Source organism: Aethalodelphis obliquidens, unplaced genomic scaffold (genome assembly GCF_003676395.1).
Source record: "Aethalodelphis obliquidens isolate GAN/ISIS:26980383/991018 unplaced genomic scaffold, ASM367639v1 scaffold13, whole genome shotgun sequence".
Taxonomy (NCBI): Eukaryota; Metazoa; Chordata; class Mammalia; order Artiodactyla; family Delphinidae; genus Aethalodelphis; species Aethalodelphis obliquidens.
The window spans coordinates 23,528,083-23,550,703 of NW_020837957.1; positions in this window are offsets into that span (position 1 = coordinate 23,528,083).

Consider the following 22,621-nt stretch of genomic DNA (forward strand, 5'->3'; position numbering starts at 1 on the left):
ATAGAAGACTTTGTTTTCTAAAGGTAATGACTTCAATGACCCCACGAGAAAGTCCCTGACGGCACTCAGACTCTCCCTAGAAATGGATTTCAAATGTGGCAGCGACTCCTTAATGCCGCCCCATTAATGAGTTCCGATTCAGTGGTTATAAGTTACCGTCATTTAACAAGAGGAGCACAAACTAGATTTTCGAACTTTCAGAGATGCAGTTTCTCGTGGTACCTGAGTCCACAAATCGGAAAACAAAAAGGTCGAGGGGAGACAGACTTTGGGCCAGGATCTGCCTGATGTTTTTTAATAGTACCTGGATGGTAAGCTGGGGGCAGTGACTGGGTTGTATTTCCAGGGAGTGAAGGTTTTGAGGTGCTCTGTGTCTTATCTTGGAGAGAGGTTTCTAGGGCAAATGTGGGCAATCTGTCAGATGGCAGCTCTTGTCTTCATCTCTCTGTCGGCCTGGGAGTGAAATAGGACAGGCAGGGGGACAGCACTGAGTGTGAACAGCCAGCTGGGTCCCCGGAGTGTAAAGGCACCTCTCATGCAGCTCCATCCTTCTTGCCTTTCCAGTGTCTGGGCCTAACTTCTGCCCTGGTGGAGAAAAGGGACTTGAAGGGAAAACACAGAGAGGGGGCTTTCCAGAGTCACCGGTGACAGGTGTGGTAGAAGAGCCCCCTGAACGTAGTGTCACCCTGGCTATGGATTCTTCTAGAAAACTGGTTGCAGCTGAGGCTCTTCAGGTTGTAGACTCCCTTGCCTGCCCAGCCAAGCAGAGGGGGATGGTCAACCTTGGCAGAGGAGGCCTAAGATGAAGGACCCGGCCCCGCACACACCAGTCAATGGAGAGGGTCCCCTGGATGCTGTTCCACAGGGAATGAACCAATCCTGGCTTCAGTCCTGGCAGTGATCCAGGGGAGAGGCAGGCAGGACGTGGGCTCAGGGCTCACCCCAAGGACCATGGGAAGGTATGAACATGTTTTAAATCAACAGAGAGACATCATTCTCAAACATACCCAGATGCGTGCACCGAAAGCAGTGCCAATACTTTTATCGACATTCTTAGTACGTAATCTAGATTGTAAAGCTGTCATCTCCATGGAACTCAATAAAGCTATTTTCATTTTGAATAGAAAAGAAAATTCTGTAAACGTAAACAAACAAAAAACTGAACTGGTTTCTCATTGCCGGCAGAGACATTCAAAGAGCCAACTCTGATGCTGACGGGCACCAGCCGGGCATGTGGCTAGGCCCAGGGTTCTTCCCCCAGACTGTGCTCTGCCCGAGCTTTCATTGCCTTCCCAGCTGAGTCACAGAATGGGTAGCAAAAGCAGAAAACCCACCACAAATGCCTCCTCAGGAATCCTTCCACCAAACTCACACTCTGGAACGCAGCCACCCCACAGATCATGGCCTGCGTCAAGGGTCCCCTACAGCATCCTGCCAGCCAGCCTGGTGTGCCCATTGTCAGAGACAAGTCTTTGGGCTACCCATTGCCTCCAGAAAGTCCCAGAAAGCGCCAGTAGGTTATGGTTTAAAGCTGGGGTGTGAGTGGGATAGTATTACATGATATTAAACTCAGGGACCCAGGAATTCTTCCTGGTTGACCACTCAGCCTCATTCCAAGGAGAGAGGGAAAATGGGGGAGAGGAGGAAATGGAATGGGAACTTATATTTTATTAGGAGCCAGTACTATGGCCTCTAACCCCAGTCTGAGAAATCTGGAATGCTGTCCTGGACCACATGGAAGGCTGGTCCCTGCAACCTGCCCTCAGACTGCAGTGGGCTTGAGGTCTGCCCCTTCCTCCCTCAGCGCCCAGATTCCTGCTTGGGAGCTTACTGTTCGGATGCTACGAAAGTTGATCCACCGCACAGGGGGCAAAACCGGGGGCGGGGCAGAGAGACAAAGCGAGCTTGTTCTCAGTGCAGGGCAGGGAGCTGGCTCACCTTGTCCTGGGCATTAGCCCTGGGTCTGGAAGCCCCGTGGGGAGCAGAGAGAGCATTTAAGGAGAGGGAGAAGGAGAGGAAGAGGGGGGTTGCCGCACTGCTGGGGAGCACAAGATTTTACAAGCACAAGATTTAACCCCTTGTAACCAGAAGAATGAGACCCAGTATCCTATCTGGCTAATCAACTTTGTACCCCGTCCTTGGACAAGACACACATTGTCCTGTTAGTCCAGCTTCTATATTAGCCAAGACAGTTTATCAGTATGTCCTAAGGATGGGACAGCCTATGTAAGGTGATTTGGAGTGGTTCCTGGACACAGGCATCAAGGTAGATTGCTTCATTTAGTGAGAAAATTATTCCCTTTAAAATTCTCTTTCAATCCTTCTAATTAACTCAGCAGACTGTCTCCACTGATGCTGTTTTTCTTTAACACTTGTTTAATAACTTAGTTATTCTCTCTGTTTAACGGAGAGTAAGCCGCATTCTCAGAGCCTTCAACTGACCACAGTATAAAGCAATAATTTAATAACATGTTTTCATTTTTATTTATTAACAAATTCTTTTTATTTAAGGTGAGTGACACAGATTGCCCTCTTGTAATAGTCAAGTCATGCAATATTTACCAGGGGTCAGGAACTGTTTTAATTGTTTAATGTACATTAACCCATTTAATCCTCAAAAGAACCCTGGATCATAAAAGAACCCTATTGGGCTTCCCTGGTGGCACAGTGGTTGAGAGTCCACCTACCAATGCAGGGGACACGGGTTCGTGCCCCGGTCCGGGAAGATCCCACATGCCGCGGAGCGGCTGGGCCCGTGAGCCATGGCCACTGAGCCTGTGCGCCTGGAGCCTGTGCTCCGCAATGGGAGAGGCCACAACAGTGAGAGGCCCGCATACAAAAAAAAAAGAAGCCTATTATTATTCCTATTTTACAAATGCAGAAACTGAGGCCAAGAAAGTATAAATTGCTTGCCCAAGTTCACCCAGTTAGTAAGTAGTGAAGCCAGAATTCCCATTTAGGCATTCTCACTCAAGGGTATGGGTGTGGGGTAGGGGCTAATCCCACGCTGTCTTGATCCTCCAGTCAGTGGCCAAGTGGGAGATGTCCTGGGTATCTTGCATGTGTCACCTCACTTAGGCAGAAGGGTGAACTCTAGGCCCAGAATCAGAGCTCTAGACAAGTCCAGCTTGGCCACATTCCAGCCACAAGACCTCTGTCAAATCCTTCTCTTTCTGAGCCTCTGTTTCCTCATGTTTAACATGGAGGTTAATAGTAATTTCTTCCTTGCTGGGCTGTTGGAAAGATGAGGGCAACTTTGACAAACGATAGAATGTTATGTCTGTCCTGCTCTAAATAGAGGAGAGGACATGATATCTGCAGACAGAGGACCTAGTTCACGTATGACCTCCTTCGTTTACTATCATGAGACCCCGAGGGGGTCCCCACTGGGCATCTCATTTGTCCTGTCTGTGAGATAGGAATTAAAATGGAACAGATCTCAAAGAGATTTATCTTATATGCTGTTCAAGAACCTTTAGGATTAGTGAGCTGTATCCTTGAGTGAATTATTTTCAGAAGTAGAACTGAATGGTATCATGTAGATACCATTGACTATGGTATCATGTAGATACCATAGTCATTCAGTAGAACTGAATGACTTTGAAAATCTCCACAATTGAAAAGTATTTTAAAAATATTTTTCCTATTATAAATGTATTATAGAAAAGTACTAAATATAGGTAATGAAAAGAAGGATTCCCAATTAGCACCATGGTCTATGTCCTTTCTGATAAACACACACACAGATGCTAAATTCTTAAAAATGAAAATGAGCTCATATCAGATATACTGTTTTTTAACTTCCCTTTTCACTTAAAAGGGTTCTATTTTCTCTTACCTTGGTCCACGTCTCTTTCAGAGAGGCAAACTTACATGTTTCTGATTGGGAGACACTGAGGTTTAAAATGGCAGAGTCTAGCTTTCTTAGTTCTGAAGATTGTAAATGAAGGGTCTTATGATAGCTGTCAAGAGCCATTTGTGTAACAAGATATTATTCCAAAGTCAGGGAAAAAATCCTTTTGTCTATATGGAGTTTGATCCCTTTGTATATTTGGGACCTCATCAAAGGGGAGGTTTGAGATAGTCTTGCTTGTTTTCCACATAAAACTCAGAAAATTGCTTGATTTAAATCACAACTCCTCTCCTCTTTTCCATTTGTCATTTCTGAAACATTTTTTGGAAAGTGTTAAAAGTAATGCAGTAACCAACTGCGATGCAGTAATAATATTTCAGGTAGACAAAAATGCATCCTGGTAGAAAAACAAAGACTCAGCTACAGTCGGTGACAATGGAAAACAAGAACAGGTGTTGCTTCTGGTCTCAATTAATCTGATCTTATCTAATTTAAAAAGTTAAGCAGTTTGGAATTTTGTAATTGTTCTAAGGGGAACCAGTGGAGACATTATGTTAGTCTAAGTGTGTTCTGTTGTGACAACAACATGGGCCTTAAAGAGTTTTTTTATGTCTTTTATTTTGAAAGTTTTTCCCATATATGAAGTCTTGCCTGGTGGCCAAACCCTAGTGTCCCGTGGCTCTGTGGAAACACGGGCTCACCTCCTGCTTTGGGTATTCCACTCCCTCCGGCTTTAATTAATACCGTACAATAAAATTCCTACTCCCCAGCCAAACCACCCTCGGCTGTAATCTTGTCAGCTCTCATAAGCCAAACAGAAACACACTTTTTCTTGTTGTTGTTCAGTCGCCTGCGTCTGCTATTTAATTTCCAGAGGAGCCTAATCTTGCTGTTCTGCGTGCCCCTTTCCTCCCTTCTGTTTATTTATTTCCTTTTCATATTTTTTCCAAAGAAAACCACAGGTAGCGAGCCATGTGAATCTAAAACTGAAGATTCTGATGGCAGATGCCTCAGTTTATGACAAGCTGAATACTCTAAACTGCGGCATATGGTGGATGAAGGATTTAAAAAGCTAGCCTGCCATGACAAAGGGGGTTTTACCTGTAACTAGAGCAACAGTTGAGAACGGGGCACACGTTGCAGGCTGCATTGCTTCAAAGTGTCAGGGTTGAATTTTAATGCTGTTCTTCCTCTTGTGTGCAGGAGACTGTGTCATGAATTGCAGTGTTTGGCAATCGCCTCTGTTTAAGGACTAAAGCAAGCATGCCAAGCGTGCTTGCGTGTAAGTACCTCTACTCATGGACCACATCCATACCCACCCGTCTTTTTTTTTTTTTTTTAATGGCAGTAGAACATCCTTGTGTCTACAAGAAGAGAGACTAAAGCATGCATTCAAATCATCACCATCACCGTAACCATCACCCAAATCCTCAACCCCAAGTCCTACTGAGAGAGGTCTCTAACTTCACTCACACAGCCAGCAGCCTTCCCCAAGTAAGAAGCAACAAGCCTTCTGTGCTCTTTATGTAACGGATGTTATAACAGCATATTGCTCCTTAGAGATCTGCAACATTTCTGATACTTTAGTACTAGAGTTTGGTCTTTTCTTTCTTCTTCTTTCTTTTCTTTCTTTCTTTCTTACTTTCTTCCTTCCTTCCTTCCTTCCTTCCTTCCTTTCTTTCTTTCTTTCTTTCTTTCTTTCTTTCTTTCTTTCTTTCTTTCTTCTTTCCTTCCTTCCTTCCTTCCTTCCTCTCTCTCTCTTTAATAAAAATTATATGTACTCTGATAAAGTAATGGAAAGAGACTGCATCCTTCTCTCCAGCTAGTAGAACTACGATTGCTGAAAACTTTTAACTCCAAATTCTCTGGCTTTCATGTGAATGGAATTTCAACTTTAATGCGGCATTAATGGGGTTTTGCACTGAATTGCCTTTTGGGGTTTGATTTGCCTTTTAGAGAAGCTGGTGTTTGACTTCATGTTCAAACACGGCATGTATTCTTATGAGCGATGTGAGATTCAAATAAACACAATGAGTGCATTCATTTTGATGACCTCCCCATCACACATTCAAATAAACACAAATGTTCTCAAATGTATAAAAGCAGCTGTGTTTATGTCAGTGTGCAAAGCACCAGATATATACATTCAGATGCACTCGTCTATCTGGAACCGTGTACCTCCGCTCATCGTTAAAAATTTAGTGGAAAATCATGCATGGGGCATGTGTAATGTGCAATTTTCAACCATATACACATCTCTAAACAAATTTCCTTCAAGCATGTTACTGACATTTGTTCTAATTGAAGATGAAGCCTGGAGAAACTTTGAAGTTTTTGAAAACAAAACAAAGCAAAATACAAGTTGCTACCAGGGGGCACTGGCGCATCTAAAGTGTTCTGGCAGCATAAGTCACCTTTCCTGATACTCAGAACAACCTTCTCTGCCTTTCGGTTCCTTTCCTTTTCTCTTTTTTTCTCTCCTCTCCTCTCCTCTATTCTAAAAGGCCAGCTCAAGAGTTAGGTTTTCCCCTTGTTTGCTTTAAATATCATAAATGTGAGACATGACAAATCTTTTCTTCAGAACCTCAGCTGGAACAGCTCAGGCATTAATGCTGGGTTAAGCTGTACCTTCTGCGTAAGAACCAACTTTGGCTTTGTGTGTCAGACTAAAACAACACTTCCATCTTGTACTCCTTCAAATATAAGAACAGTTTGCAGGTCTCCAGGAAAATCCCCAGCCTCCATTTTGCTGGTAGAGAGTAGGAAATAGAAGGAAAATCAACCCTAAAGTTGGTTGGGACCCACCTGTATGCCAGGGACTGTTCTAAACATCTTGAATATCTTATTTAATTCTCCACCCCCCTCTGAGGTAGGTACTGTCACTAGCCTCATTTTACACACAAAGGAAGGCAAAAAAGTCACTTCCTTAAGGTCGCAGAATCAGTAGGCGGGGGAGCCACATAGGCATGTAGGTTCCAGGCCTCGTGGTTTTTAAGAGAAGCTCTAAATCCAAATATTTACAAGTAATAACTCCATTTTTAAATGTTAGCAGAAAATTCAAATTTTTAAGAAACTGTCAGCTAAACAAAATCCTGATAGCTGGATTAAGTCCCTGGGTAGCCAGTTTGCCTCCTCTGATTTAAGGGATACTGTCTCTGGTTTTTCAGTGTTAGAAAATCTACTATTAACTAAGCAGATGAGTAGAAAGTAGGATTTGGAGAGAGAGCTCACATTCACATCTGAATTCTATCCATTTCCAGCTAAATGACCTTGAGCAAGTCTTTGCTATCCTCTGAGTTTCAGTTTCCTCACCTGCAAAACAGAGAGAATTCCTGCCTTAGGAGAGGTCTTATTAGAACCATGCAAGCTTCATTGTGATATTTATAATAAAGCATTCGTAAACTCTAAGCATTATATAATTGGAAACTATTGATGCTGTTTTATCATCTCCTTACATCTGAATATAAACAGAAAGACGGGCACATTTACTGAAGGCTAGGCCTTGTGCTAACACGGTGACCTGCAGAGTCTCCACCAGCAATGGCATGCCCCCATTTTATACAGGAGGACCCTGAAGGGCCAAGAGGTTAAGGGAATTGCCCAAGGATGCAAAATTAGTAAAAAGTTCAACTGAAATTCACACAAGTTTGTTTGACTCCAAAACCCATGGTTGTTTTTCTCCCCCTCATTGACAGTATATAATATATTAAGCTTCTACCAGGTATGCCACTTTTAGTGGAAACCAGTTTACACATCTTGTCAACATGAGAGTTAGAGTCATGCTAGAAAAAAGCTTATGATCAACAGCTATTGATGAAGAATGGAAGACAAGCACGATCCAGGGAGCGCAGGTGAGGACAGCGCTGGACGGAGCCCCATCTCCAACTCTGGATGCTGGGCAAAGGGACGCTAGACGCCTGAGAGGAGAAAGAGAGCTCTGACGTGCCTGCCACTTGCTCTTGGGAGCAAGCCCCCCAGGTCAGGCTCTGCCCTGCTCCCTGCCCTGCATTCGGCCTGGCTGCAGAGCCTGGAGCTGCTGGACCCACGTTGGGAAGTGAGGTTAGTCGTGCTGTTTACTAGCTTACTTGCCCACAGATAAAAGCCACATCTGCACATACCAGCTTCATCCGTCTGAGAGTGATACTTGGATGTCTTCCTGCCTTGTCCTTTGTGTTATGTCTCAGCTGGTTCAGAACTCAGGCAAGGAAGATGGGTGCTATCTCATGGTTCCCTGAAGCCCTAGCACAAGGCTGAGGGGATGGAAGAAAGAAAGAGCTTAACTCTCTTTGGCTTTGGGCAGTCCACTTTCTAGGCCACCGCTAAATGAGTGCAGTATCTCCCCTTGACTTGAGAAACTTTAGGACGGAAGAGACCCATTTCTTTTTTTTTTTTTTTTTTTTTTTTTTTTCTTTTTGCGGTACGTGGGCCTCTCACTGTTGTGGCCTCTCCCGTTGCGGAGCACAGGCTCCGGACACGCAGGCTCAGCGGCCATGGCTCACGGGCCCAGCCGCTCCGCGGCATGTGGGATCTTCCCGGACCGGGGCACGAACCCACGTCCCCTGCATCGGCAGGCGGACTCTCAACCACTGCACCACCAGGGAAGCCCCCCATTTCTTGAAGACAAGGCAAAGCAGCGCCCTACGCAAGCCCTGCAATCTATGGCAACATGGGGAAAATGATTCAGCTCTTCATAAAAGTCGTTTGGTTGGGGAGAGTCTCCTTTAGGGTGGGAGCTTTACAATCTGGGGGCTCTTTTCATGGAGTTTAGTGACCTGTGGGGGAGAGGCAGGTCCTTTACAGCTAATTTCTGTTAAAGCTCTGGTTCTAATTCTCTTCCAGTCATTAAAGAGAAAAGAAATTTAACATGGTGGGTGTAACAAATATCCAACCCCATGGAATTACAGGATGGATGGTTTCCCCAGCAGATTCAACCATGGTAGTGATAAAAATAATCAATACAAATTAGGGACATGCTTCTGTTTTAATGCACTTAGTAACCAGATCTCTTGTCCTCAAGTAAGTCTAAAGGAGAACTGTGTCCTCCACGCTGACTCGAGTACCGTTGTGAAGGAGGTGTGTGTAATGTGTGCATGTGTGTGTGTGTTCCCTTTTAGGGATTCTATAGCTTCCTTCATTCTTCACCTCTCTCATATTACAGAAAGAAGGTAATTTTTCCTGGCCATTTACTAAAGCTCATTAAAGACTGGAGAGAACAAACAATGCTACTCCTCAGAGACTACCATTCAAAGTCACTCTACAATTCTCTGTTCTAATACTTGAGACAAATTAATTATTCCTTAGTGAAAAGTGTATAATTCCTATTCTTCATTTTTGGGGGATGGGGAATAATAATGGGAAGTTTCTATCTGAGTGAAAAGCTGTCTGTGCTGAAGGGAAATGAGAAAAAATGTGTGTTCTGAGAGGAGTAAAAGCAATTATTCTAATAATAATTCTAAGAATATTAATGTCTTTTTAAAGTAGATTGCCTTCAAATGAACACAGAGGTTGAAGCAATGGGAGGCTGGTTTATTTATTAATCATTCCAAGTGTGCATTCTTCTAAATGAACAACTGCACCATCAACTTTGCCGGCACATATTAAATTTAGTTAAACAGCAACTTGCAAATGTCTCAAAACTTTTGTAACCAGAGACTAATTTGTTTAACACATTTAAAAATGTTATACTGATGTAAAACCCCACATATTAAACTTCAAAGGGAAAAGCTCTTGGGAGTGCCTCATTTTAAAGACTACATGCTGGAAATGAGATGGAGACAAACCTCATTCTCTGTTCTCCAGTTTTGTTTTGTTTTTAAATACGAGGCAGTCTCGGGGCCCCGGTCCTCATCCTCAGTGCTATGTTCGGTTATCTGCAGAGCAGCAAGTATCTAACAGAGGGGACTGTAGGGCGATGGTTAAGAAAGGCCTAGTGTTTCCCTTTCATCTCTATTAATTAATCCTGGCTCCGTTTGCCCAGAGTACGTTGCTGTTGACATCACCTTTTCCTTACACTTTAAAGAGTCCCGAGAGAGATCGACTGCAGAACAAAACTGGACAAAGGGTACATTTGGTAACCATTTTATTTCTCAATTACCAACCTACACGTATGGAAAAGATTTGCACGCTATCCGATTTACACAACAATTATGCTTCAAAAGTTTAGAAATAAATAACTTTTTTCTTGGACTCATTACCAATTGTAATTGGTGTCAACTAACGAGTTTGCTCCATGGCTTGCCCTTAATTACTGATAAAAGCTAAAGTGCAACTCTAGCCAATCAGAAACTAGTTTATTCATGAGAGTATAGTATTCTTTTAAAAGCTCTGTTTGTCCTAATAAGTGGTTTTCTGTTTGGCTGAAACCTTCCATAAGCCCGCTTAACATAAGCAAAGGGCTCTTAATAACTATATACAGTGAAGGAATATCATTACTGCCCTCATTCAGACAGATGAAACAAAGGGAACGTTTTATAAATTTCAAATGTATACATCACGAAGTTACCAGACCCTGAAATCCCATCCATCTGGTGGGAAATAGATTTTAGTACCCTTAAGACTGATATTGAGAATTTGTTTCCTCTTCCTATGTCTAAATTATTTTCAAAGTATCCCCAGCCTTCTGCAACAGGCAGTAAGAAATAGGAGAAACCCAACAGTCATGAGGCATGTTAAATCCTAATGGTATAAACAAGGTTTGGCTCAGTCTAAAATCCCACATGAAAAATAATAGCGTGGAAACAAGAGTGTTAAGAGATAGTATGTGGTGCAATCATGCCACCAGAGAGGCTTTGCCACAGCAAAAGCTTAATTGCAGAACCGTCATTCCAAAGACAGCCCTCTTTGTTGTTGTTTTTGGAAAACAAAATAAACCTCTTCAGGATTATTGCAAATTCTGAAGATCGGTTCCCACTCTTGAAATAATTAGGATCCTTTCTGCTGCAATGATCAGAAAGCCCAGTTTAAAGTGGCTAGAACAACAGGGGCACTTATTTCCTCACTTAACAAAAAATTAGAGATCAGACGTTTCTGGATTGATTAATCCAGGCACCCACCAACATCACTGAAGACACAGGTTCTTACTGTCTTTCCACTCACTTTGTCTCAGTGTGTTGGTGTCTCCTTTCACGGTCACGGGATGGCTAAGGCAGGTCCAGGAATCTTATCTTGACATAACAAAATCTAAAGGCAGAAGAGATGCTACTTGTACCATAAGAAAAGTATGATGAATTTAAGTGCTATGTGTACATATTCCATCAAGCGAAGAAACATAATTTCCATATGTCACCTTTCTAATATGGTGCCCGGCAGCTTCCCTGATTATTGGCTACTTCTGTGTAGTCAGTATAAATGTCACTTGACACTGATTTTTCCATTTCAGGATGTACAAACTCTTACTTTATTATTTTCCCAAATAACCACCTCCATTTTGCTCTAACGTATGTGCTGGTAGAAAACCCCACAGTATTCACTTTATAGTTCTCACAACTGAAGGGAAGAGGAAACTGCTTCCCATGCCACCATCTCAATATCCTCCCCTAAATCAGAGTTTTAATACTGGACATCTAGATATGATTTGAGTCCATGAGGCTTGCAGTAGATTCAATCCATAAGGTGTTCTGTAAATGAAAACTTCTGATCTGTTGATGTTTCTAGCAGTCAACAAAACCTGGGACTATTAAGACACATTATGCTTTTGGGAATCTTTTAGATTATTGTTAAATGATGGTCATTATTATTATTGTTGAGTATTTTTCAAAATATTAATTGCATATTTACACTTTTCAATAAAGTTTTTAGCATTATTGTTTTGAAAAAAAAAAAAAAGAAAAAGAAGAAGAGATGCTGCTATTTCTTCCACCACTTGTTAAATAAAGAACAAGGAAAGCTTTCCTAGAAATACCCACGGCTAACCTCCTCTCACATCTGATTGGCCAGAATAGGAACACATGCCCACTCCTAAACCAATCACTGGTAAGGACTGACTCAGGCTTAAACCAATCATGATTCATCTCACAGGCTGTGGTGGGTCCCAGGTTCTGGTAAAGCTCCTGGCACTTGGATACTTGAACAAAACAGAAAATTTCACTAAAGAGGAGAAAGGGAATGATGGTGAATGATGTGTTGGTAAGGTAAACAGCAGCGTCTGTCACCCAATTAAAGAGATTATTATTCCAAGGTAACCACTCTCAATGACTTTCAGTCAAAAGTCAATAAAGGAGAGCACGTCCTGGCATCAGAAAGGGTTTCGATGGCCAGGTGATGAGGTTGGGTGAGTGCAACCTGGGGACCGGGATAGGCTCTGCCACTAATTTGTCGGGTGATCTCTACTGCATCCTGGACCTCTGTACACTTCACTGACTTCACTCTAAAATGTGGGGGGTGGGGTGGGACTAGAGGTCCCTTAATACCTCTTCTCACTTCACAATTGGATGGATTTTCACTTTACTCACTGACATCTGGTGAGTCTCCTTGTTTCTTTACTCTTCAGCTTATGCAAATGGCATGCCCAAATTCTCTCCCTACCTTTAGATATTTCTTTCTGTTAACTCTTTCTCTTCAGCCTAGATTATAAGGACCCCAAGGCCAAGACATATCTGTATGCTTTGCAATCTCTTGTATTCATTGAGTTATTACTTATTGAGGACCTACTCAGTGCTGTGCACAGTGTGAAATGCTTGGCTCTCACATAGTGGGCACTCTGTCATTATTTCCTTATCGGTTTTGCTCCAGCAGCTTTCGCTGTCTTCAGACTTTCTTAAGAGAGACTGCGTAGCATAGCAGCTCTAAGGTAGTGGTATTATATGTATAGTTTATTATGAGGATATGGCCAGGTTTACTCCCACAGGGTCACAATTTTTGTGAATAAGGCAGCACTCCTGCTTCCCAATACCACTCACTCATTTTATAAGCACAATTGCCATATATGGCAGCAGAGTGAGAAGAAGTAAGAGAGGCTAGTTCCCATAATCCACCTTCTTCTTTGAGCCAAATGACAATGGAATGTTTAACTTTAAGGAACGTTATAAAGACAAGTGAGAGGATTTTTACATGAGAATGGAGAAACAGAAGCTGAGGGTCCCAGAATTTTAAGGTTCACATGGAGAATTCTCTTGTAGGCGTTTTAAAACCCCCACCATCACATTTCCTCAAAAGTTGGTCAGTAATAACTTTTTAGCTTTTACACATGTGACCAAACTGTGTTTACTCTTCTGAGGTTGACAAGCAGGTGGCTTTAGTATTTTAGTGAGAAAAAAACCATGCAGTTGATTCCTTTTTCACTTGGCAGCATCTTTATTTAGTTTTAGAAGTCTTTGGCATGTTGAACTTCTTGAAGATGGGAGTGATTATTTTGCAATTAAAAGTATACAAGTGCCTGACAATCAGTTCATCACAGGATCAATGGCAGCAGCAAGAAGAGCACCAGATCACGTTACTACATGTGCCAAATGTAGTACCAGCTGTAACTGTGATGAGGTTTGGAATTTTTATGTAAAAATAAAAAAGTATTATGGCAGACACTGTTCATTACTCAATGAACAGCTATTTCCCTGCACCCACTCCTCTGCTAATCAAGTCCTGATTTTTTTTTTTCAGAACTGAGATCCGTTGATTCCAGGGAAGGTATTTCTTTCTTCCAGCTCAGAGGTTTAATCATGATTGGTCTAGGCTGAGCATATGACCTCATTTTAGCCAATGAGACATAAGAGGGAAGGAAGTTCACTGGGCACTTCTCTTCCCAATAAAGTCATCTTGCCAAATCAATGATTTTTTCTCAGTCGTCTTAGCTGCTCAGTAGCATTTAAAGATTTTGACCAGTGTCCTACTTCGGAACATTTTCTTCTTCACACGGCCTCTGGTTTTCCTCCCACTTTATTGCCTTTTCTTTTATAGCCCTAGGCTGACTCTTCCATCTCTTCATGACCTCTAAAGTTGGGGCTCCCTACCACTCAACCATTGGTCCTTTATTTACCAAAACTTACTCTATAGGGTCTCATTCATGGTTTTAATACCATGTATAAACTGACAACTTCCAGGTTTATTTCTACGGTTCAGACCTCTCCCATGAGCTTCAGACTTTCATATCTAAGCTACTTCTCCACTTTATCGCACGGATGTTAAATGAGGATTTCAATCTTATTATGTTTAGGTCCCCAGTGGAATCTTGATTTACCCCCAAATCCTGTTTCTTTTCCAGGTTTACCCGTTTTAGAAAAGAACAACAATTCAAGCTCGTGCCAGAGAACTAGAGATTATCCTTGATTTCCTTCTCTCTCTCCAGTTGCCCACACAGTGCATGGGCATACGACCTGTGCTCTTAACACTACCTCCAAAGTATATCGAGAATCTTATACTTCTCACTACTCCCACCATTCACCAGACCAACTTTATCTTTCACTGCAGTCATCTCTTTACTATTCACTGGCTTCCACTTTTGCCTCCTATGTCACTTAGAATTTGTTCCAATTCTGTTTCTCTCTCACATAAGTTTGGAAGTAACTATTCCAACGTTGTTTTGGTAACTTCATAGTGTCACCAGAGACCCATCTTTCACCAGGGCTTTTATCTCTCTCTCCATCTTCTCAGTACGGGGCTTCATGCTGGTATACCATTTCCATTCTCAAGGACATCTCATGGTGGAGCTTAAGCCATTAGGTCCACATTTCAGGTCTAAGGAAGGAGGAAATATGGAGGGTAAAAAAAAGGGTCCTTGGGCTTCCCTGGTGGTGCAGTGGTTGAGAGTCCGCCTGCCGATGCAGGGGACAGGGGTTCGTGCCCCGGTCCGGGAAGATCCCACATGCCGTAGAGTGGCTGGGCCCGTGAGCGTGGCCGCTGAGCCTGCGTGTCCGGAGCCTGTGCTCCGCAACGGGAGAGGCCACAACAATGAGAGGCCCACGTACCGCAAAAAAAAAAAAAAGGGGGTCCTTCTCAGATGAATCAGCTCTTTAAACACTTTCGTAGAAGTCCTATCTCCACTTCCCCTTACATATTATTTATTGGCTACACCTTAGTCACAAGGTCCTTCTCTTCCGTGCAAGGGAAGGTTGGGAAATGTAGTCTTTCATTCCAGGTGGCGATGCATGCCGCTTAAATTGGGGTTCTGTTTCTAAGAGGAAGGAGAGAATGGATCCTGGGGTAAACTTGTAGCTGTTTCTACCACAAATCCCTTTCATCAATTCTTCCCCAGTCAATTAAAAAAAATCTGATTATGGTATTACCTTGCTTAACAATTTCCAATGGCTGCCCATTGTGCTCAAATTAAAATTTAATGGCTCTGTCTTTCTCTCCAACATCATCTGTTACACATTCTGTCCCTATTATTTCATTCTAGCAACACCAGTTTATATTGAGCATGCCAAGCTTATTCCCACTGCAGGGCCTTTGCATTTGCTGTTTCTGCTGCCTGAAACGTGTTACTCCAAATCTTGGCGTGACTCAGCACCTCGCTTCACTCAGGTACAGTCTTGCCCCATTTCCTGATATCACTCTTTAGAATGTTGACTTCAGAGCTATTATCATACTTCTGTAGAGTCTAGGAAACCTTACTTTTAGAATATCTACTAGGAAACCTTACTTCTAGAATATCTACCTGAATCACATAAAATACATCCCACAATAAATAGAATTTGGTTGTGCCTATATAAGAAGTGAATTAAACTGCGTCAAGTTAATCAGTTACCTTTGTCGACATTTACTTGGATGTTTATTAATTTTTTTTTTTTTTTTTTTTTTTTTTTTTTTTTTTTTTTTTTTTTTTGCTGTACGCGGGCCTCTCACTGTTGTGGCCTCTCCCGTTGCGGAGCACAGGCTCCGGAGCGCAGGCTCAGCGGCCATGGCTCACGGGCCCAGCCGCTCCGCGGCATGTGGGATCTTCCCGGACCGGGGCACGAACCCGTGTCCCCTGCATCGGCAGGCGGACTCTCAACCACTGCGCCACCAGGGAAGCCCCGATGTTTATTAATTTTAATTTTTGTGGTTTTGCTTTTGTAATTTGGAGCCACTAAACATTTTACTTCAGGTATCTAACATTTTTTCTTATAAGCTCAAAAACTTATATGCACAGAACATTGTGCCAATCGTCCATACTTAGTAAAATTTCCCTGGGTAACTGTAAATTTCACCCCAATGACCACTGAAATTGTTTGACTACAGAAACCTCATTTTTAAGCATCTTAATGAAAAGATTATTAATAAAAGTTTTATAACTGATGTTACTTCTACTATGACAGTCTAATTACCTAGCAGTGGTTTAGCGCCGGGTTTCTCAACCTTGGCAGCACTGCTGACACTTTGGGCAAGATGAGTCTTTATTATAGGGGTCTTTTCCTATGCCTTGTAGGATGTTTAGAAGCATCCCTGGCCTTTACCAACTCATGCCAGTAGCAATCCCCGCCTCCCAGTTGTGACAACCAAAAGTGTCTCCAGATATTGCCAAATGTCTACCGGGGGCAAAATCATCTCTGACTGAGAACCACAGGTTTAAAAACTAAAGTTGTACAAACCTACATACTAATTTATTAGCAGATGCAGGTGGACTGTGGAAGTTTTCTTCAACCTGGCAAGCTTTGCAGAATTCCAAGTTTTGAGCAATCACTTAACTTTTATGATTCACATTTCTTCAGTTTTAAAATGGAGGCAATGATACCTTATATCAGGTTGTTAACAGGATTAAATGGTTCGCTATATGGAAAGAACTTAGCCCGGGGTCTGGCACACATTGAGAGGTTCAGCGTTCATTATTTCTCCCTCTGATTTAAAATAGAAAATCTGAGTGAAAAACAATATTGTGGCTATTTTTGACATAACCTCAGCATGTGGGAAGGGCAGTCATACAGGGGTGGGAGATGGTGAGGCGGGGGTGCCCTGCTCGACTTCTCAGAAGCAGCAGAAGGGAATTTATAGCTGTCATGAATCATGAAAGCACAAAAGAACTGTCAAAGGCACATGCACTCATCACTGTAAATTTTGAAATAGAATCCATGGTCCTATCTGCCTCAGATATTCAAAATATATCTGAAATCCGATCCCTTCTCAGCTCGCCTCTGCTATCACTGTGGTTCAAGCCACCATCATCCTTTGCGTGATTACTGCAAGAACCTCTTGTCTGGTGGTCTCTTCGTTTTTGCCTAAATCCTATGTAGTTTGTTCTCGACATAGCAACCCGAATCTTAAGGATTATACACTTAAGGATTATACAGGGTGTGTACACCAGGGAGTTGGAATCTTGGGGGCCATTTTCGAATTCTGACTAGCACAGCATTCCTGTGAGGATGTCACCTGGAGAAGTCTATTAGTCGGTCCAAAATTATCATATGTATTCAAAGAAGATAAATTCAGGACAGCTGGCTACAGTGGCTAATATCCATGGACAGAGCTTTTGTCCTGTAGGCCATTCCTGGGGCTTGCAGGAGAGCAAGGTATTTGGGGTACCGATGTGGAAAGTCTTATTAATGTTTCTAGAATGATTGATAACTGTGTTAAGTAGATGATGCCTGTTTTTTTCTTTTTTCTTTTTTTTTTTGAAAAGGACACATTTATTTGTGCATTTTTGCTGTTTGTTTCTTTAAATGGCACGGCTGTTAGAAGGTGCCTTCTGATTGGAAGAATCACAACAAATCTGTTCCTCTAGTTAGAAAGAATACACTCTCCAGTCATGGGGGTACCAGCCAGTGTCATTCTGCCACCCCACATCCATCAGGAAAAGGGATCCTTCTCCCTCAGCAATTTGGCAACATTGAAACGAAGTAACTACAACACAACAGTGTCAGAGGATCCATGACACCTGCTTTAAAAATAAATCTCCTGGCTTTGTCTTTCCCTTTATTTTCAATAAATGCTCTAGTATTATTGCCACTGCATTAATCTAGCAGCAGGAAACCATTATCCTATGACAACAGTCTCTCCCATTAACATTATCTTTTAATTTTAAGATTGTTTAGATGACTGCTAGAAGCTACTAAATTAAGATAAAATGAAGAAAGAATTATTTTCTTTAAGCCAAGTGTTCAGTCAAGTTACCCACCCCCAATGTTGACTGAGCTGGCAAGAGACACCATTACTTTTGTATCAGATTACTAAAGACTATTTGGGTATAAGTTGAAATTTCTAGAAATCTAGACATGCTTTCAACGTCATCTAGGAAATAACCATTAGATTTTAAAGCATTATATATATTGTTTGCTCTATTACATGGTACATTTTAAGAGTTGAAAATACTGGTTATTTTTCTGGGAAGCAATTGTTGTAGTAAATAAAACAATAATGAAATCTCAATGATGGAAACTCAGGAAAGAAATAAAGGAAACATTTGTCTAGTAGAGTTTACTCTGAGAAATAATTGAATTTGGAGAATGCAGCAAAAATAAGACAGGAGGAAAATAAACCTCAATTAAAAGAAAGTTGTGATTGTTAGTGATTATTATTTAATGTCCTGACAAATGGACTTTAAGCTGACAGTCATATCATATTAAATGGTATCTGTAAATTTCATATAAAATATATTACAAACATTTTTTCACATAGTAAGTAACTTGCCGACTGTTAGTTTAAAAAATTCTCTTTTGTTCTATGAGCTATTTCCTAACACTTGAAGATACCCTTTAAAATCTTTCAGTATGTGTTCTGATCCATCCTCATCTGTTCCAAAGGTCTCAAGCCTTTCTTTCTAAAAGGCAGGGCTGGTACAACTACAAATGAGGAATATACCTAAATAATTATTACAATATTGATATTATGCATTCAACAGTCTAGATCCATGCTTCCCCACTCCCATGGGTAAACCACACAAAAGAAAATTAATAGAAACTGAGTTACTGTTTTAGTAGAAATCATACTGACAAAAAAAAAAAAAAAGAAAGAAATGCTTAAGTTGTGAATTCCTCATATTGTTAATACAGTTCAAGTAGGCCATCAATACGTGTCCTATTTACTGATAGGTGCAAAATAGGTGGTGGGAGATCAATCAAAACCCCCCTTCCATAAATTACCATGACTTCCAGAAATTATCAAAACTTCACTGGAGTGTCATACGTAGTCTTCCCAGCAATGAGTTATAGTCAATAATTCATTCCCTGACTGAGCTGATAACAGGCAGATATTCCAATAATGTGCCAGGATTTACTACTGGACACAAACAGTAAGTAGAAATTTCAATGCAGCACTAAGTGTTATCTCAGTGGAGAAAAGCAATAAAAACAGGACAGAGAATGACATCTGGGTACAATGCTTGGATGTTTTAACCCTCTAATTAGGACAAACGTGTACAAAGGTAGTGTTGTTTAAGTTTTCATTCTTTCTTTGCAGCAAATTGTTTCCAGAGTATTGTTCCGTAATGACTTCTCCTGGCCCTATTGTCAGAAAGCACAACAGATGGCTCTGAAAAAATACTGGAAAGAAAGTCTATTTTTTTCTTGAGTTGCTTTCCCGAATTTTAAAATGGCTTGAATATTTTCCTTTTAAAGGAAACTCTCCCTGCCCCTGCCCCTGACCACACAAATGATCATCTTAGACTAAAGGTCTTAAATATATTTTCGGTGATTTCTTATCATACAGAGAAATCGACAAATTTGCTTTCTCTGTCAGAATGTTTTGAAGCTAGAAAAGAAGTGGTGATTCATCAAAAACAATTTTATTATGAAATTTGATTTATGTTGAGAAATATAAATGATGACGTTATAATGTGTACCTCTGCATGGAGGGAACACATTTTAGTCAATTGAGTTATCCAATTTTATTATTATTTAAAAAAATCCATATCTCGTTGTTCGTTTTATTCTAAAGAATTTATGGCACTGTATAGAATAGAAATATGTGTTTTTCAAGTCTATGGACAGCTATGGATTGAACTCTGCTAATTCCACCAGGGTTATTCATTATAATTAGATGAATAAATATTATCATATTTTCATCAACTTTTTTGTGAGCAAATAGAGACCAGTATTATACTTTAAAAAATTACATTTTATTACAAATCTACATAGAGAAAAAGCTTAATTATATCAATACTATAATTAAAAGTGACACTAACTAAAGAAGCTGTGGTTTGGGGTACTTGCAATTTCCGAATTATTAGCCTTTCTTTTCCCAAGAACTGTAAGTGGGAACATAGCAGGAATGAATTATGCTTTAATGCTTTAGTTTCTCTATCAATAAATGCTCATTTCCATCGTCTTGGAGAGGAACAGTAATTAATGTTAAATGGAATTGCTATTTTCTACTGGATTTATAATTTTAATATATATTCTTAGTAATAACCACCTCACATATACACAAATGGCCCAGTCATCTACATACCCTCTTTTTTAACTACTACAAAATTTAATTTATCCATAGTAAGATTTAACTCGACTTTAATAAGCATTGCCTGTGGGCCCAGTAGACCATTTCGAGGACCCTAATGAACAAATAACATACTCACATATATAGTCTCATAACTTATTTGCAATGATATATGCAGAATATCACTTGTGCTTGAATATTATTGACAAAATTCAGTCCTAGCAAGAGGTAGCAGATGTAAGCCAAGTAATTTTTCCTATAATATCACCACTATGAAATATATTCATAGATGAAGATTTGCTGATAGTTCTGAGGCAGATTTGGGGGATTTTTAAGGTCCTGTTCCTATCCTGATAAACGTGTATGAAGAAAATGAGTCATTTCTTGCCACTATAATAAAAGTGGCTTTGCTATGTCAGACAAAATAATGTGTCACAGATGTATTTTCTTCTTTCCCATCATCTTTTCCACCTTTCCCATCATTTCCAGGAGTTTCAAATGCCCTTATCAAGTAGAATAATTAAAAGCAAAATCTACGTTGTAAATTATATTTCTGATCATACGGTATCAATGCTGTTTCCTTTTCCTCAGTGATCTTCTAATTGTTTTATTTCAACGAAATTGACTTTTTCACTATGCTTTTATATTACCCTATAAAGGAGAGGTTAGGATAGAATTTCCTAAATACTGATCAACATAATTTGGTGGGACATTTACCAAATGTAGACATTTGGATTGCTTTAAAAAAAAAAGAAAGAAAGAAAGAAAGAAAAAGATGTTCTAAAAAAGCAAGAACCTACCCCTTTATCACATGAAACAGTTAGTGAGATATTTATAAGGGATTTTGAGAAATACCAACAAAGGGCAGTCAGGGAATTTAAAGTATTATCAATATTTAAAGCCAAGATATAGTTATTTGAAGTATAGTCTTTTAGATAAGTTGAGTTCATTATGAATCCCTAATTTTTTTTTTTGCGGTACGCGGGCCTCTCACTGCTGTGGCCTCTCCTGTTGCAGAGCACAGGCTCCGGACGCGCAGGCTCAGTGGCCATGGCTCACGCGCCCAGCCGCTCCGCGGCATGCGGGATCTTCCCGGACCGGGGCACTAACCCACGTCCCCTGCATCGACAGGCGGACTCTCAACCACTGCGCCACCAGGGAAGCCCCCTAATCTTTTTTAAAACCAATTATTTTATTGAAGTACATTTGATTTACAATGTTGTGTTAATTTCTGCTGTACAGCAAAGTGATTCAGTTACACACACACGCATATTCTTTTCCATTATACTTTATCACAGGATATTGAATATAGGTCCCTGTGTTAGACAGTAGGACCTTGTTGTTTGTCCATTCGATATATAATAGTTTGCATCTGCTAATCCCAAACTCCCAATCCATCCCTCCCTGACCCTGCTTCTCCCTGGCAACCACAAGTCTGTTCTCTATGTCTGTGAGTCTGTTTCTGTTTCATAGATAATTTCATTTGTGTCATATTGTAGATGAATCCCTATTCTGAAATGCTGCAGCAGTCTCTCCGACTCTACCACTGTGCAGTACCTCTCCACCCCCTAGCCAACACGAAAACTGGCAGGGACCTAAGTGCCATTCCTCCTCCTCTTTCCTCATGACATCTGTTGGTAACTATCGTTGCTTCTTCTCTCCACACCTTTTATATTTTGGAATTGTTGCCCCGGATTCAAGCTTTTCAGATTCACTTTGGCTGAATCTTTTGATTTCTAGGGATCTCTACGATGGCAGCAATAATGGTAGGCAGATTTTTTAAAAAATGCCTTTCTAAAAAGACTGCCTTCAAAAACAGTTTTGCATTGACTTTAAAAGGTTAAAGTATATTTTTCTTGAGAAGGAGCTGGGGCACTTTGACGTGGAAGCTGTCATATCAGCATCAAATAATCTGGCCTTTCTCAGGGCACAGAAGGTGACACGGGTCTGTGTGGAACCTCTGGCTGTCCACGGGAGAGTCTCAGAGAACTGTCACTTGGAGAACGGAAAAAATGATTGTGATTTGAGGACTTAAAGGAGAAGAAGGGAAGGTATGGACAAATCATTTTGGGGTGAGTGGGGAGAATGAAGGCTTGATCTAAGATCAATATAGTTCCTGCATTTAATTAGGATTCAAGAAAGAAACAATTTGAGTTTCTCTTTCTTTTCCAAAGCACTGTATTCTTATTTCTCATTGTAGGTGAGTCGTTAAATGATGAGTGTATGACGTCAGCTGAGGTTTCTTGAACTGCTGGGCACACTATAACACTATCATTTTGAATTTAGTTAATTTTACTATATACCAGGATTACTTTGAGCACTTTTATATCCGTTTGAAGAACACCTGAATACAGAACTGCCTTACCCATAATGAACTTGTATTTACACAGTTTTTGCAAGTTTAGCATCAGTGGAAATAAAAGATTAACATTGCTACCTCATTCAAGCTGGCCCTTTCAGACCACAAACATCTCGCTACCCAGATGAGAAAGG